The sequence below is a fragment of the Amborella trichopoda genome, chromosome 3, assembly GCF_054954075.1.
Source record: "Amborella trichopoda isolate Santa Cruz 75 chromosome 3, AtrichopodaSantaCruz75HAP2 v2.0, whole genome shotgun sequence".
Lineage (NCBI taxonomy): Eukaryota > Viridiplantae > Streptophyta > Magnoliopsida > Amborellales > Amborellaceae > Amborella > Amborella trichopoda.
In genome coordinates, this window is record NC_142338.1 from 5,433,377 (window position 1) to 5,450,076 (window position 16,700).

A 16,700-nucleotide genomic window follows, 5' to 3' on the forward strand; every position below is an offset into this window, starting at 1 on the left:
TAAAAGGAGATGTTTAAATGATGAACACCACATATTAGTGAGAAATATTTTTTAACAGAAATTATCACATAAAAAGGTTCTTTGAATTTAATAAAATTTTAAAATAAACAGAGACATTTAGTATAAGCTATAAAGGGCTAAAATCAAAAGATTATTGCAACAAGCAAAACTTAAATTGGATATTGCTTCAAATTTTAAGTGGATGGATTCAATACTCGAATTTCGTTGTCAGCTTTACATCCTTTTTTTGCATCCTTTTTTACTTTCTACTAGAATTTGATAGAACATACTTGGAGTTCTATTTTTAAAACGGTTATTGGTTATCTATATGAAATCTTTCAGAGGATTTTATGATCTGATTCCTAAGCTGAGGCATTGCGCAACATATGTGCGATTTGCTAATTAAAATTATGCCTCAACTATGATGTGAACCTAGGAATGGTGCTGCATGGAGTTTTGCAAGCCTGCCTAATAATAAAAGCAAAACATATATATTGCAACACAGAATTATAATTAGTTCCCTTTCTTTCTAACTTTTTTTGCCAATTTCAACATTAATCACAGTAACCAATCAACACAGGCACTGAGTCCTGTCTCCAATAATAAAAGCAAAACATATATATTGCAACACAGAATTATAATTAGTTCCCTTTCTTTCTAACTTTTTTTGCCAATTTCAACATTAATCACAGTAACCAATCAACACAGGCACTGAGTCCTGTCTCCAGTGTTGTTATTTCAGTGAAAAACCATGGCAAAAACAAAGACATTGGGACTAAAATTTCTTCAATGACTTACTTCTCTTCATTGAGAAGTCTCATTGATAACTAATTTGCCATGGCCTTTACCTCAATTGTGAGAGAGAAGGGGGGTGTCTTTGCTTATGTTGTGAACCCCTATGTCTTTGAATGGGCTAAACTTTACAGATAATCTTTTGAAATGTCAAAAAAAATGGAAAAAGGTTATCTTCTCTTCATATCAATTTAATGTCGCGGCCACAACGAGCAATCAAATATTTAAAAACCACCTCTCTGACCATAAGGAATAAAACCAAGTAAAACTACTAAATTGCCACCAAATGCATCGAGCTTTTCGTTCGTCTGAGGTCTCACAATCTCATTATGACACTAGAAAGCCCACTATATTGTGAAATATCAAATGACTAATTATTTTTGGAGTCCCAGTAGGGCTTCATCTTGCAATCTAGAATTATCCTGAACAACCTGCATTCAAAAGGAGAACATGAATAAAAACGAGAATGGTCAGGAAAGTAGAACTAAGAGTGGGATTTCTTCTTGTTTTTTCACTACTAAAGCAGAGGCATGCCTTCTTAAACTCATGCTCTTTGGTTAATGTGCACACACCACCATTAAAATGAACAAACAATAGCGCTTCATTCTTCTTTCTTTTTTTGGGTAAATAGTGGGAAAAAGGTTATAAACCTGCGGTAGAAATGGAACTCAAAATTTCACATTATGGCACCTCGCCACCTTAGTACTTATCCTTGAGCCCCATTCCTAGCACAAGCACTTTTTGACCATGCACATTTGTCTAGCCAAGGACATGCTCTGGTCAAGCTCCCCCCTTTCAAAGCAAACACAATCTTTGTTGCATTCCAATTGTAGTTGTACGCTAATACGCACCATGTGAATGATATCAAGGAATGGATGCTCTTGCGTAACATGTTCCCCTCCTAAGCATGCAAATTGTTACTAAAGACCCTATACATCAAAGTACCATCATCATTCATCATTATTAAAGCTTTTTTTTAACTAATTGGGGTCGGCTACACGAATCCTAGTCTGTCATTCTGCTCTAGGGACAGTACCTTCAGTGAGGCTTATATTTTAGATTAATAAGAAGGTTTTGTAAAGTTTTTACATTAGCTGCCTACTTAACACAACCCACCCCTTTTATCCAGGGTTGAGACTGGTTAAGGGAAAATTTAAGGTCCTTACTCTTCTTAGACTACTTATACATAAAAGCAATGTTTCAAAATTTGCCTGTCTGACCTAAGACTTGTCGAGTCGAACTATATTGGGAAACTGGCGCTGAAAATATCTAGAATCTCATGAATCTCTTATATATATATATGGGTAATGATTTCATGCAACCGTTATATAGTAATATGATGCAACAACTTTAAAAAACCATCTAGCCATTTGTTTGATCCAAAATTTGAAATATATGCTCTTTTCATTCTAATGAACAATCACAAAAAAATAAAAAATTGAAAACACAACCTAGAAAGTATTTTTTTATCCCAATTACCATAGGCCGTTCATTTTGGTGAGATGTTTAGATCTAGGCCTTAGAAGGAATTTTTCATTTCAAATTTTTTTGGATGACTTTATTATCATTAGATGAACAATGTTAAAAAATAAAAAAATGATTTTGAGTTTATAAAGGCTAAGATCTTGAAATTCACAAAATGAATGGTCTAGATTCATTTTTGGAGAGAACTTATTTTGACCATATCTAGAGTTCAAATTGAACTTTTTTTTTTAGGTAATTGATTATTGAGATGAAGAAAATATGTGTGCAAAATTTGGAGTCATACAAATACCACAAACATGGTTTTCTAGAAGTGTCGTTGCATTATACTATAATACAACCGTTGCAATGTATCATTGTTATATATATATATATATATAATTCCTGGTCCGACTAAGGACTTCTCCGAGTGGAACTCAGATTGTAAGGTGCATGACTTGGCACCGGTTGCGTTATTAAAAACATTGTATCAAAGTAATGCTTTCCATGGACAATTGCCCAAGCCCACGGATTGGGTTCGAAACTGTCAATTGATCAAGTAAAAGCCAAGAGGGAGTCAATGCCTTAACCTGATATATGAACTCACGCATGCATAATTTACTAAAGCTAGGGGTTTCAATCAGGTTAAAGGACTAAGTTAGACTCAGTCGGGTCGGGTCTAGGCCAGGTTGACGCGACTTGTACTCAACCTTTTTACGAACATAAGTAAAACCCTCCAAATTTTTGTTTGCATCACAACTGACCTATCTCAAAAACCCCTCTAACTTCTCTCTCTCTCCTTTTTGTTTTTTTTTTGTGTGTGTCGAAAATCCCTTTCAATTCAAGTGTTTCTTTTTTCTATCCTAGCCCCGAGAAGTATATTGGTATTAATCGAGTTATGTGATCTGTACAAACCCTAATCTACCAGGCCAATCTCCAAGCATTGTGCTGATGATAACAATGAAGCCTCATCTGATAATGAGAGGAGGATGAATTAAACTTAATGCACACCTCAACACTCACAATGAGAAAGGGTAGAGGCTCTTGTGAACTTGTAGGGGTGGCAACTGGCCGGCTGGACCCAGACCCATACCCGATTGGATCTGAAGTCATAGGACCTAGATTTGAACCCAAAAATCTCATTTGGGACCCGAACCCAGAGCCACCTAAAAAATCTAAATATCTACATAGTTAAATATATTTAAACATATTTCATAAATTGGGACCAAAAATACAATGTGTGGCCTAAACCCAGACCCGATCGAACTCGGACCTGGCCCCAAATAGTATTCAGTCCAAGATTTAAATCCGGAGTTGACCCACCGGATCCAATTTTTGGCCCCATACCCTGACCCGGTCAGGTCTACATGTCAACCCCGGTCCACGTCCGGGTCCATTGCCACCCCTATTCAAAACTTGATGCTCACTGGACAGTATACTTTAGGTGAGCATCCAACTTCCAGAACAAATCGATAAAAGACCTACCATTTTATTTTATTTTTAAATTACCTGTAAACCCCTATTGTCTAGCATTTTGTACAATGATGAATTCTCAATTGGGAAAAAGACATGCTTTTGTATTAGTTTCACGTATATCATATGGGCACATGGACCGAGACATGCTTTTCATCGTTAATGAATGTCGTATGGTTTAGATATTGTAAAAGATATAATAAAAATAATGAATTTTAATGCATAACACAAGGGGTTCTTTTTTTAAAAGATGGGAAAATATCTCTTTATTTTTTATTTTTATATAATAAAAATCATGAATTTTAATACATAACACTAGGGTTCTTCTTTTAAAAGATTGGAAAATATCTCTTTGTCCCCTATTTTTTACTTTTATGAAACCCAAGAATTAGAAATATTACTTGTTAGCAAAAGGTTTCCATTTGTTCTATCTTTCAACCCCTAGATCCCTTTGACCATGAATTTTGACCTGAAGAAACATTAAAATGACACCCTCTATTTTTTATTTTCCGTTAATGTTTTCTCTCAAATCACCATCTCTCTCTAAAACCCAAAGTTATAGAGAAGTTCCCCTCTCTACATCGTCCCTCTCTGTCTAAAAATTCCCCTCTCGTCAAATGACGAGTTATGCAAAACCGGTACGGCCAATGTCATACTTTGATGTCTTTGCAAGGAAAGTCGATGTAGAGAGAGGAAATAATTTTGAGATGGTGAGAGAGGAGAGAGAGAAGATGTAGAGAGTGGAACTTCTCTACAACTTTGGGTTTTAGAAAAAGAGATGGGAGTTGTGTGAGAGAGACGACGATTCACGACTTATGGCAAACCGGTACGACCAGTCTCATACTTCGATATGCTTTTGCAAAGAGAGTCAATGTAGAGAGGGGAAATAATTTTTAGAGAGAGAGATGGAGTTGTGAGAGAGAGACGGTGATTTAAGAGAGAACGTTAACGGAAAAGAAAAAAAATTGGAGAGGGTGTCATTTTAGTGTTTTTTTGGATAAAAAATTCATGATCAAAGTGGTCCAGGGGGTTGTAAGATAAAAAAGATGAAGAACTTTTACTTATAAATAATATTTTCAATCATTGAGTCTTAAGAGATATAGAAGTCAAAAATAAAAGATAAAGAGATATTTTGCCTTAAAAGAATTGCTTGGGGTTTCTTTCTTCCCAACCCCTAAGAGGAGAAAAAGCTTGTAAATACTAGGGCTGCCAACGGGGCCAGCCAACTTTTGGGCCGCATGATGAGACCCATGTATTGGGCTTGGGGTGGGCCTAATATGCCCAAAATATTTTTGGGCAGGTTCACATGGAGCGCAGGGGCCCAACTCAAATGTTTTTAGGCTAGGCCAGGCTCAGGCCTCAATCTGCACCAAATTAGATTCTCGGGACCGAGCCTATATTACACAGTTTCGATTCGAGTTTGGGTAAGCCCTGGCCCGGCCTGAGGCAAGCCATTGACAACCCTAGCAAATATATCAATGTTAGTTTGGCGTAAGGAACATGAAAAAGGAGCCTTTGCTATTGTAGACAGGAAATTAGCCAAAACAAAAACAAATATGAAAAATATTATAGATAGAAAGTTTACCTTCCAGTTAAAAAGTTAGTTTTTTTTATTGTGAATTGCCTAAGATGCGACAAAACATTAATATTCTAAGGAAAAAATTTATATAAGATTGCAACATTGAAATGTAAAATTAAAGATGCACATCAAAAATCTATTGAAAAATATTATTTTAATGTTAAAAAACCTTCTAATTGATCATCTTGACATAGAGATATATGAATATGAAAAAAAAAAAAAAGTTTGAGTCCCAAAAATAGTGAATCTTACAATACATTATCTAGACCATACATTATCAAGATTTTCGTATCTTTATAGAGATTTTAACCATTTTTTAGTACAATTTTAACCATTTTTAGAGTTTAAATGGTTTTAACCATTTTTGGAGTTTTAAAATTTTATAATTACACCAAAATTATATGTCATAATATAATTTGGAGGAGGGCCTTAATCGGATATTTAACGTCGCAACGGTATAAAAACCACACCCATATCCTAAAGGTTGCAAATTTCCTATTTTGGCTTTTACAGCGTGCATATTATTCTCATGTAGAAGCAATATTGTACACCTAATCCCTGGGGCAAAAGACCTATTTGGGAGGAGTTTTTCATTCTAAAATTTGAGAACCTCATGAGAGTCATTCGATCATTATTTTGGAAAGAAAAAATTTGAAATTTAAGTTCTTCAACACTTTGATCTCAACCTCCAAAAATTAGACGATTCCTATTGAATTTTCAAACATTATTTTTTCAATTATATAAAGAGTATAATTTGGAAAAAGAAATTATTGATTTTCGTCGATGTTATATCCCCAAATTTGGAGTTCCTAAAAATACTTCTAGATTACGTTCTACGTGAGAGAGTAAATGGAAACTATACTTTTACATAAGTAAAAAAATTATTTGGATTTCATAAAAAGGTGTAGTACATTTAAAGATGAGGCCCTAAATAATCAAAGTAAGACACACATTCAAATAGTATTGAAAGATGTTGTTTAGGTACTGAAATTGACGGTCAAGAATAGTATAAATCAGTGGTTTAAAAAACGGATCGGTGACCCGGATCGGGCATCCAAAAAACTGATTCGGATTGGTGAATCGGCGATCCAGATCGGGAATCGGGCCGAATCGCTCGGATTAAGCCTTAAAAAAATTCAAAAAAATTATTAAAATTCATTATAAATGTTCTTTTTTAAGAATCCAATAAGAAATGAGGATACTACATTATTAACTTTCATTGTTTTCATAAATTTATGAATATTGAGATGTTTTTTCCCTGTATGAATTTATGTTGACCATTAAATTTACATCACACAAAAGAAATCATAGAATTATCATGGATTAATTATATAATCATATATGGACTACAATAAAGAGTTGACTAAATCGATGAAAAATTGGCCACTAAAATCTCGAATTGGCGAAAAACCCTAATCCGCTAAAAAAACCCAAATTATTGCAACCTAACTAACTATAATATTATATACCAACAATATTTTATAATTATGTTATTATATAAATAATAACAAATCCAAAATATTTTATAATATCATCTAATTTAAAATGTATTATGGACAACTGTTAGAAAAATAGTACACTACATGATTTATAATACAAAAATTAATAAATAAAATAAAAGATTTGGTTATCAATGTAGAAATTATTAGAATGCGTACCAATTTTCTTTAATTTTTTAGGTTTCTAGAATAAATTCGTAGAAAAGATTATTAGCAAAAAGAGAGATTTCAAATGGCCTCATTGTATGAATCCTATCTTTAAATTAATATTACGAAATTTATGTTAAAGACCTTCAAGTTATAAAAATAAAAAATATAATTAGACCATTTATTCCTAGGTTTTATTAATAAATACCTTTTATTTTTTTGACAAGAAATACTTATTGTGTTATCTTTTATTTTTTTTTACAAGAAAAATATGATACTTGTTGATTATCTTTTTCTTTTTTTTTGACAAAAAAAGAAGACGTTGTACTACATTTTTTTGCTTGTTGTATTACTTTTTTTTTTTTTTTACAAGAAAAAAAAAAAATGATGCTGCCAAAGTACATTTTATTTTTTTATGCCTTTTGTTTTATTTTTTTGTAAGAAATACTTGTTATATTACCTTGTATTTTTTTTACAAGAAAAATAAAAAAATGTTGTATTATATTTTTACCTTTATCTTGAAAAGACTTTTATTTTTTATTTTTTCTAATTTTTTACAATAGTATTTTCTGCCTTTGTTTATTTTTGTTGTCAAAATTTTTTTTTATGCCTTTTGTTTTATTTTTTTGCAAGAAATACTTTTTATATTACCTTGTATTTTTTTACAAAAAAATAAAAAAATATTGTATTATATTTTTTATCTTTATCTTGAAAAGATTTTTATTTTTTATTTTTTAAGCTTTTTTTACAACAAGAAAAGCTTTTTATTTTTTCTATTTTATTTCAAGTTTTTTATTCATTATCTTGAAAAGCTTTTTATTTTTTATCTTTATCTTAAAAAAAAATGTTGTATTAAACAATGACGAGCAGGGTTTGAACTCAAGACACCCACCCGAAAATTCAAGGTTGTCAAGCAACACCACCACATCACTTGATGTGTTTCATTAGCAACTATAATATAATATATATTGAATCATCTTGCTTGAATGGCTTTTTGAGGGAATTATCCCACATCGAAGGATGAGAGAACCTTTGTTCTATATAAAGTGCTGTGTATTAGTCATACAGTCACGTGTGTAGAAAAGCGAGGGGGGAATACAAGCGAGGTGAATTGCCACGCAAGGGGGGGCATACAAGCGAGGTGAATTGCCACGCGTGGAGGGTTTGTAGGTGCCACGTGTCGCTCTCGTGAGACGGCCAAGTGTGAACCCAAAAATTTTCGGTAGGACTCGCGATTCCCGATTTTTTCGTGGAACCGGCTCGGTATAAATCAAACATATCTATGAACACCTTCGAAGTACGGCATACCCTAAAAAATAGTATAAATCAAGCATATCTACGAACGGTCAAGAAAATGCATAATAAAAAAAATGCATAATAAGATGGACCGAAATCCATTTTTTCTCATGTGCATACTTATGGAGATCAATATGGTCGATTTGAGGATTTTTTAGCATAAAATGTTTTTTGAGGCGCATCCTAACTTCGGTAAAAGAAAAAAGAAAAGGTGCAACCTTAGGATCGGGTTATGTGTGAGGATGAGTGCTTGTTGAAATGTGTGGCCTGCGAGAGGAGTCTTTAGCACTAGGAGATCCCGTTCAAATCGTCTCTCCTTGTGGCTTGAAAAACACGCTTAGTACTGGTGGGTACGGGTCAACCGGACTTGGGTGCAGGTCAGGGTCCAATTTTTTGACCCCAATGGGTTTGGTCTAGGTCCAAAAATAGGGGCTTGACACCAAGTCTGGTCCGGTTTGGGCTTCAGTTGACCTGACTCGACCCAATCCGAATATTTTTAATGTACTATTTATTTTATTATAATAAAATATTACACAATTTACTATTATTTCGTCATATTTTTTATACATTATATGACAGTTTTCAATATAATGTAGTATTATATAATATCTTATAGCTAGAAGCTCAAAGGGACTCTTAAGGAGAAGGTTTCTCTCTTCCCTTCAACTATTTTTTTCATTATTGAGAGTTAGAGACGTGAGTGTGTGTGAATGAGAGAGAGACATGAAAAAGTAAGTATGGCTTGATTAATAGGGTCCAATTTGGGTCTGGGTCAACCTTGACCGACCAACTCAAATATATTAGTATGAATTACATATCAATAATACTAATTATATTGTATAAAATAAATTTTCATATTTATAGACTCGGGTGGGTCAGGTCTATATCCAATTGACTTGGACCCAACCCGTACCCCGAACCAAGTATGGGTTTGCTCCGAATCAAACTTAGACGTAGTGGGGTTAGGGCCAGATCGACTCCAACATGGACATGAGCAGATCCATTCCCACCCCTAATGCTTAGCGGGCTTTGGTAATTGAGGCATTAAGCAATACATCCCTGTCCACGTGAGGGCTAGTCTCAATGTTATCGAATTCGCTTCGCTTCGGCCGAAGCCTTCGGATTTGAGGCATAGACAAAAGTGAAGCTTGGTGTTGTCGCTTCGGTCAGATTCGGGCCACTTCGAGCTGCTTCGATCAGATTCGAGTCTGCTTCGAGTCTACTTCGGCCAGCAAAGAAATAACTATATATAAAAAAAACTCTATTATTTGTGTATATTTTATATATAAATATTTAATTTAATAATATTAAATTTTTTAAAAAATAAGAAGTCTTTCCTCGAATTGACTGAAATACCGAATTACTTTATTTTTCTCACCAAACCAAAAAAGACTCTACAAACGAATCTAATAACATTGGTTAGTATTGTTAACCTCTCTCCATAATTGGTCATTGGAATTTGCATCAGGCCAAACCGCTTGTTTTTTACCTCCCTAGAAAAGACGAGTTTCAAGCATCAAAACACATTGCAAGTTACTTTTTTTCTTCAAAACCGTGAATTTGAAGTTCTAGAAATAATAGAGATTTCCCGATCTTTAAGAATTGAAATAAATGATCTAAAATAAATTTACAAGATTGACCCCTCATGGTGATTAGGGTGATTATCCTTCAGAATTTTGAATATAAAATCCATCCCTAAGATAGATTTCAGAAGGAAGATCTTTGTTTCTCGAAATGCACCAAAACCCTAACCTATTACTTATTACCGCGTGTGTTATTCTGAGGAAGTATTTTATGTGTCAGGTGACACAATTAGGTGTGCATCCCTGCGACATGAAGCATTCATCTTTATTATGGGCTTCATAAAATGGTCCCTCTACTAAAATGTAAAACGAACAGTATAAATAATAATAATAATAATAATGAAAGAAGCAGTTTATGCACGGACATAATGAGTCAATTTTGGCCAAAAAAATATAAGAAATATTGTTTTTCCGTAGAGTTTTAAATTTTCCCAGAATACCCCTTGGTCCGGGGATGGTATCTATGGACTGGTTTTATTTTTTTATTTGTTTTAATTTTAATTTTATTTATTTTTATTGTTTGAGCCATGTGCTATAGACAGTTGGCGACCAGATTGAGATTCTCATCCTCAAACCACTCAGATTGTCGTGTTACAACACATTACAGGCATTCCGAGGTCTCAACCGTTGGACTGCCTAGATTGTCGTCTTACACGACACATCCTCGAACAGTCTATAATGCGGTCGAACACCACAGTGTGGGCAGTTCGAGGATGAGGACCTAAGACTGTTGGTACGTATGGGTGGCCATGGGGCCTCATAATTGCTATTTTTTTCTCTTTAATCTTTATCATAAATAATATGTTTATCACTAAATAAAGGCCCTTCTTAGAGAGAGAAAATATCGTTATCTAACGGACAGAAAATAACCACCCACATCCCAGGATTACAGGGCCACGTTTCTCATAGTTGTAAAGAGAAAGTCGAATGTTGGACAATGGCTCTCCTCCATTCTCTATAACTAGGCCTTTCATGGCCATAGAGATGTAACACACAAAGAGTTCTCATTGTTATGGGAAACCCTTCACTCTACGATCCTCAGTCTCACAACGCTACCAGTAATCCTGGGAGAGATTCCATCTCTTCCCTAACAATTCAACATTGGCATTAGAGCGAACAATAGCGGAAGCGTGATGGGCCCATAACCTACATGTCCCAGGATCGAAATCGATTATTTGGTTTCCTGTGAGTTTGTATTTTATTTATTTATTGTCATGTTCCATCTTATTTGACAAAACATTAAAAAATATATATAAAAAAATTGTTACCTATGGCTTGTTTTTTTTTCTTCAATTTATTTTGCATTGAAATGCCATTCTCTTAAATTTCAACACTGTTCAATTGAAGCATAAAGTTTTTTCTTTTTTTGTTGTTCTCTCTCCTAGGCAGATCTCCTATTTTGTTTAAATTCTATTCTCTTTTGCTCTCTGTAAACATCTTTTTTCATTCCAGGATCATACCAATTCAACTATAACTTTTTTAAAACACTTTTCCCATTATTATTGTTATTATTATTATTTGTCTCTCCATTTACGTGTTCTATCAAAGGTGCAAGCGATTTTTGTTTTCTTCTTTTGTATTCTTAATTGTGCGCCCCTCTCATCTTTTAAAGAAAATTTTCTTAGTTAGCAAGTAGGTCCAATAGTGCTTTTGCAATTGAATCCAAGGATATCTTGAAATCGTGTACTGTAGCTGAAGTTTTTTTAGAGAGAGAAAGGCAAAAATATAACTGCCGCTGAAAATCAGTGTATAAAATAAATAAATAAATAAATCTGAACTAGCAAGTAGATCAGTGCTTTTGCAATAGAAACCAGGGACCTCTTGAACTTTTAGTACTGCTGTAATTTAGATAGAAAGATAGAGCTATTGCTGGAATATTTGATATAAAGTAGTTGTTGCCTTACTTTATTAATTTTTTTTGTTGCATCACAGTTGTGCGAATATAAATTATTCGAGAAAATTTTTCTTTAAGGTTGCAGCTCACTGAGAATCGGCAAACCTATTGATTTAGCTAGCAGACAACCTTTTCTTAAACACAATTAAATTTTTTGAAAATTTAGGTATTATCTAAATATTTAAAATAACATCTAGGCTAGTCATGTCAGAATTATCCAAACTTAAAAAACTCAATGGAACCAATTTTTCTGTGGAAAAGAAAAATTGGGTATATTTTTTTCCAAGATATGGTAGATTATGTCCTAGAAAAAGAACCACCTGTCTTAGAGCTTAATACCAATAATCAAGCCAGAAGGTGACTTGAAAAATGGTTAGAAGATGACAAAGTAGCTCGGACAACTATGTTAAGCTTTATGGAATATGATTTGATTAGAGTCTTTGAATATCACACCACAACTCAAAATATGATGGGTGCCCTATCTGAAAAATATGAGACCACTTCTAAGACCCATGTGCAATTGTTGTTAGAAAAATACAATTGTTGTTAGAAAAATACAATTCTTGTAGAATGAAAGAATCAGACACAGTGACCAAGCATGTCGATAAAATGACAATGCTCGCAAAGGACTTTGCTGCAGCTGGGAATCCAGTCCCCGATCGCATGCAAGTGTTTATTGTCCTTAACAGTCTCCCTCCATCTTGGGAGTCTGTTGTAATTGCATTGAACCATTTTACACAAGGGATAACCATATTAAATCTTCTCATGCATCTCAGTATTGAAGCTGAGAGAAGAAAAATAATAGGTATAAGGGCAATGGGAGAAATTTTAAAAATCAAAAGAATAAAGTTGAGAAAACCTGTTTTTATTGTAAAGAAATTGAACACATCAAGTTTAATTGTTTTAAGCTGAAAAATAAAAATAGGAATCAGAATAACAACCTTGTTCGAAATAATCGAAATAAAAGAAATGACTTGATCTGTGTACTCCTATAATCAATAGTTGCTGACCATGATGACTTTAGAAATTGGTGGGTCGACTCAGCCTCTACTCGACATGTCTCGATGACCAAGAATGGATTCACAGAATTGAAGGAGATTGCAACCGATAACTAGCGGATTTACATGGGAAATGACACCTACTGCGAAGTACTAGGTGTCGGTACTTTCAAGATGAGTCTACCAAGAGGAACAAATCTCTTATTGACTGATACATTGTATGCACCCAATATGATGGGCAATTTGATTTTTGTCCCTAGGATAGATGACAAGGGTTATGAAATAAAGTTCAGGTCTAGTCGGGTCACCATTGGGAAGTATTCTAAAGCATTGGTGTATAGTATTAAAGTTGATAATTTGTAGCGACTGAATGTTAATGAAAGTTCATCTTTTTATGGTTATTCTGATGCTTCTTTTGATGCTTTTACTTGTATAGATGATTCATATTTATGGCACTTAATATTAGGACATATCAATAAAGATAAAATGAATCAAATGGTTAAAAGAGGCTTACTCCCCAATGTAGGAGACATTGTGTTCAAAACATGTGAGTTATGTATTTCTGGTAAATTAACTAAGAAGCATTTCCCTAAAGGGAAAAGGTCTAGTGAACTACTTAGTATTGTTCATTTTGATGTATGTGGCCCATTAAATGTAAAAACACATAGAGGTATGAAATATTTCATAACATTTATATATGATTTTTCATTTTATGGATATGTATACCTAATTAGTAAAAAATCAGATGCATATAAAGCTGAGGTAGAAAATCAATTAGGTAAACATGTTAAAATTCTTCGAACAAATATGGGAGGTGAATATTGCTCCGCCTTATTTACCGAATTTTTTAAAGAGCATGGTATAATTCACCAAACAACCATGCTATATACACCACAACAAAATGTTGTAGCTGAAAGGAGAAATAGAACTCTAATGGACATAGTTAGGTCTATGATGAGCCATTCAAATTTATCACCTCATTTTTTGGGTGAGGCTCTCAACACTGTAATGTATATTATTAATCGTGTCACAACTAAATCTATAGACTGGACCCCATATGAATTATGGATAGGTAGGAAACCTGACCTTACTATCTTGAAAGTTTGGAGTTCTTTAGCAAATGTGCTTATACCATCATAAAATAGAGATAAATTACAAAATAAAACTATAAAATGTTCTTTTATAAGCTATTTAAAAAGTTGTAAGGGGTTATAGATTATATAACCATGATATTAGATAATTAGTAGAGAGTCGTGATGCTCATTTCTTAGAAAATATAGATAATGAAAATATTTTAAATAAGCTTGTTGATTTACATGAAATTGATAAAGATAAGGGTCTGAAAGACCCTGTCTCTCAACCTCCCTCCACATTTGATGAGAATGACTCAATTGAATCAAGTATACCTGACAGGCCTAAAAGAACTAGAGCCCCACCTACAACCTTAGAAGAATTTTATGTATTTATGAATGAAGATAATTATTCTTCAATGAGTGAGGATACAATAGATGAACCTCGAAGCTATAGTGAAGCTATTAGCTCACATGACTCAGCTGAGTAAACTCAAGCCATGAATGATGAACTTGATTCTATTAAAAGACATCAAGTTTGGTAATTAGTTGACCTCCCTAAAGATAGAAAAGTCATCAATTGCAAATAGATCCTAAAGAAAAAGCTTAATGCCAATGGATCTATTGACAAATATAAAGCTAGGTTGGTAGCTAAATGATTTACGCATAGGGAGGGTATAGATTATGTAAAGACTTATTCTCCAATAGTAAAATTTTCATCTATTACGATCATCCTAACATTAGTTGCATATTATGATCTAGAATTATTTAAGATGGATGTCTAAACAGCTTTTTTGAATGGAGAATTAAAAGAAGACATATATATATAATAACCAAAATGATATGTAATTAAAGGCCACAAAGACAAAGTATATAAGCTTAAGAAATCGTTACATGGTCTAAAACAGTCTTCTAGGCAATGGTACTTTACTTTTCATAATGCAATCACTGAAATTGGTTATGTAGCCAATATGTTAGACCATTGTGTATATGTTTAGAGTAGTGGGAGCAATTTTGTTATATTATCACTGTATGTAGATGATATTTTGATAGCCTGTAATGACATTGACATGATTAACCATACCAAATCATGGCTAAGTTCCCATTTTGAGATGAAAGATATGAGAGAAGCCTCATATGTATTAGGCATTAAAATAACAAGAGATAGAAGTTAAAGACTTCCATGTTTATCTCAAGAAAATTACTTAGAACGTATTTTAAAGAAATTTAAGATGGAAAATTGCAAGCTCATAGATACACCAGTTTATAAAGGCTTAAAATTGTCAAAGAAAATGTGTCCATTAAAATGGAAAGAATCCCATATACTCAAGCTGTAGGATGCATAAACTATGTCATGTTGTGTACAAAATCTGATTTGAGTCATGCATATGGTCCTGTAAGTAGATTTTAGAGTAAACCTAGGATAGCTCATTGGCAAGCCGTAAAAAAGACACTCAGATATATTTAGAAAACTAAAAATTACAAGTTGTGCTTCCTAGTTGATTACTTAGAGGTTACTGAGTACTCTGATGCAAACTTTGCAGGAGACCCAGATGATAGAAAATCAACCTCAGTATTTGTATTCCTTTTTGAAGGAGGATGTGTTTCTTGGTCTAGCAAGAAACAAGGTTGTATACCTCGATATACTATGGAAGCCGAGTATATTGCTTGTGGCATTGCTACAACTTATGCCGTCTGGATTAAACGCTTCATAAATGATTTGAAGCTGGATATAGCCTACGGACCTGTTAAATTGTTTTTGTGATAATCAGGTTGCTATCTTATCAATTAGAAATAGAGCTTATAGTTTCAAGGGTAATCACATTGAAATTAATTATCATTACATTTATGATATTATTGAACATAATAAAATAACTATAAGTTATTTGTCATCTTCAGATATGATTGTAGACCTTTTAATAAAGTGATTGAGTACATAAATATTATCAAAGCATATAGCTTTGATGAGACTTCAAAATATTTAAGTCAGGAACTCCCAAATGGAATATTTTTCTTTGATCTTTTGGTTATGAGAAGAAAAGCCACATGAGCGTGAAAAACCCATGACATGACTCTAGATATTTTTGGTTATGAGATGTATTACCGCACTAGCGTGAAAAGCCTCATAACAAAGATATGCTCATTACGTAGAATTATATCAATATATCTAGCCTTTATGACCAAGTGAGAGATGTTAGCACATAAGGGTAGCCATGGGCCATCATACTTACTATTTTTTCTCTCTTTAATCTTTATCATAAATATTATGTTTATCACTAAATAAGGGCCATTTTTAAAGAGATAAATGTCGTTATCTAATGGGCAGAAAATCACCACCCCCATCGCAGGATTATAGGGTCACATTTTTCAAAGTTTTAAGGAGAAAGTCAAACGTTGGAGAACGGCTCTCCTCCATCCTCTATAACTAGGTCTTTCGTGGCCATGGAGATGTAACACAGAGAGTTCTCATTGTTCTGAAAAACCCTTCACTCTGCGATCCTCAGTCTCACGACGTTACTAGTAATCCTGGGAGAGAGTTCAATCTCTTCCATAACCATTCAACAAAGACCACTAACTGGATTGAAACGATCCAAGATCATCCTCAAACCAACTATGATACGTAACACTACAATCTTGGGGGTTTGAAGATTGGGACCCAATCTTGTCGCCAACTGTCCTAAAACATAAGACCATGGCCAAAACAATAAAAAAACTAATTTTAGTTTAAAAAACGGGTATGGCGATACTATATCCGGACCAAGGGGCATTTTGGAAAAACTTGAAAATCTCTACAATAAACGATATTTCTTGTAATTTTTTGCCAATGACCTATATATATATATATATATATATATATATATATATATATATTTGTAACCATCACCATGGTTGAGATTAAGAATTTCGA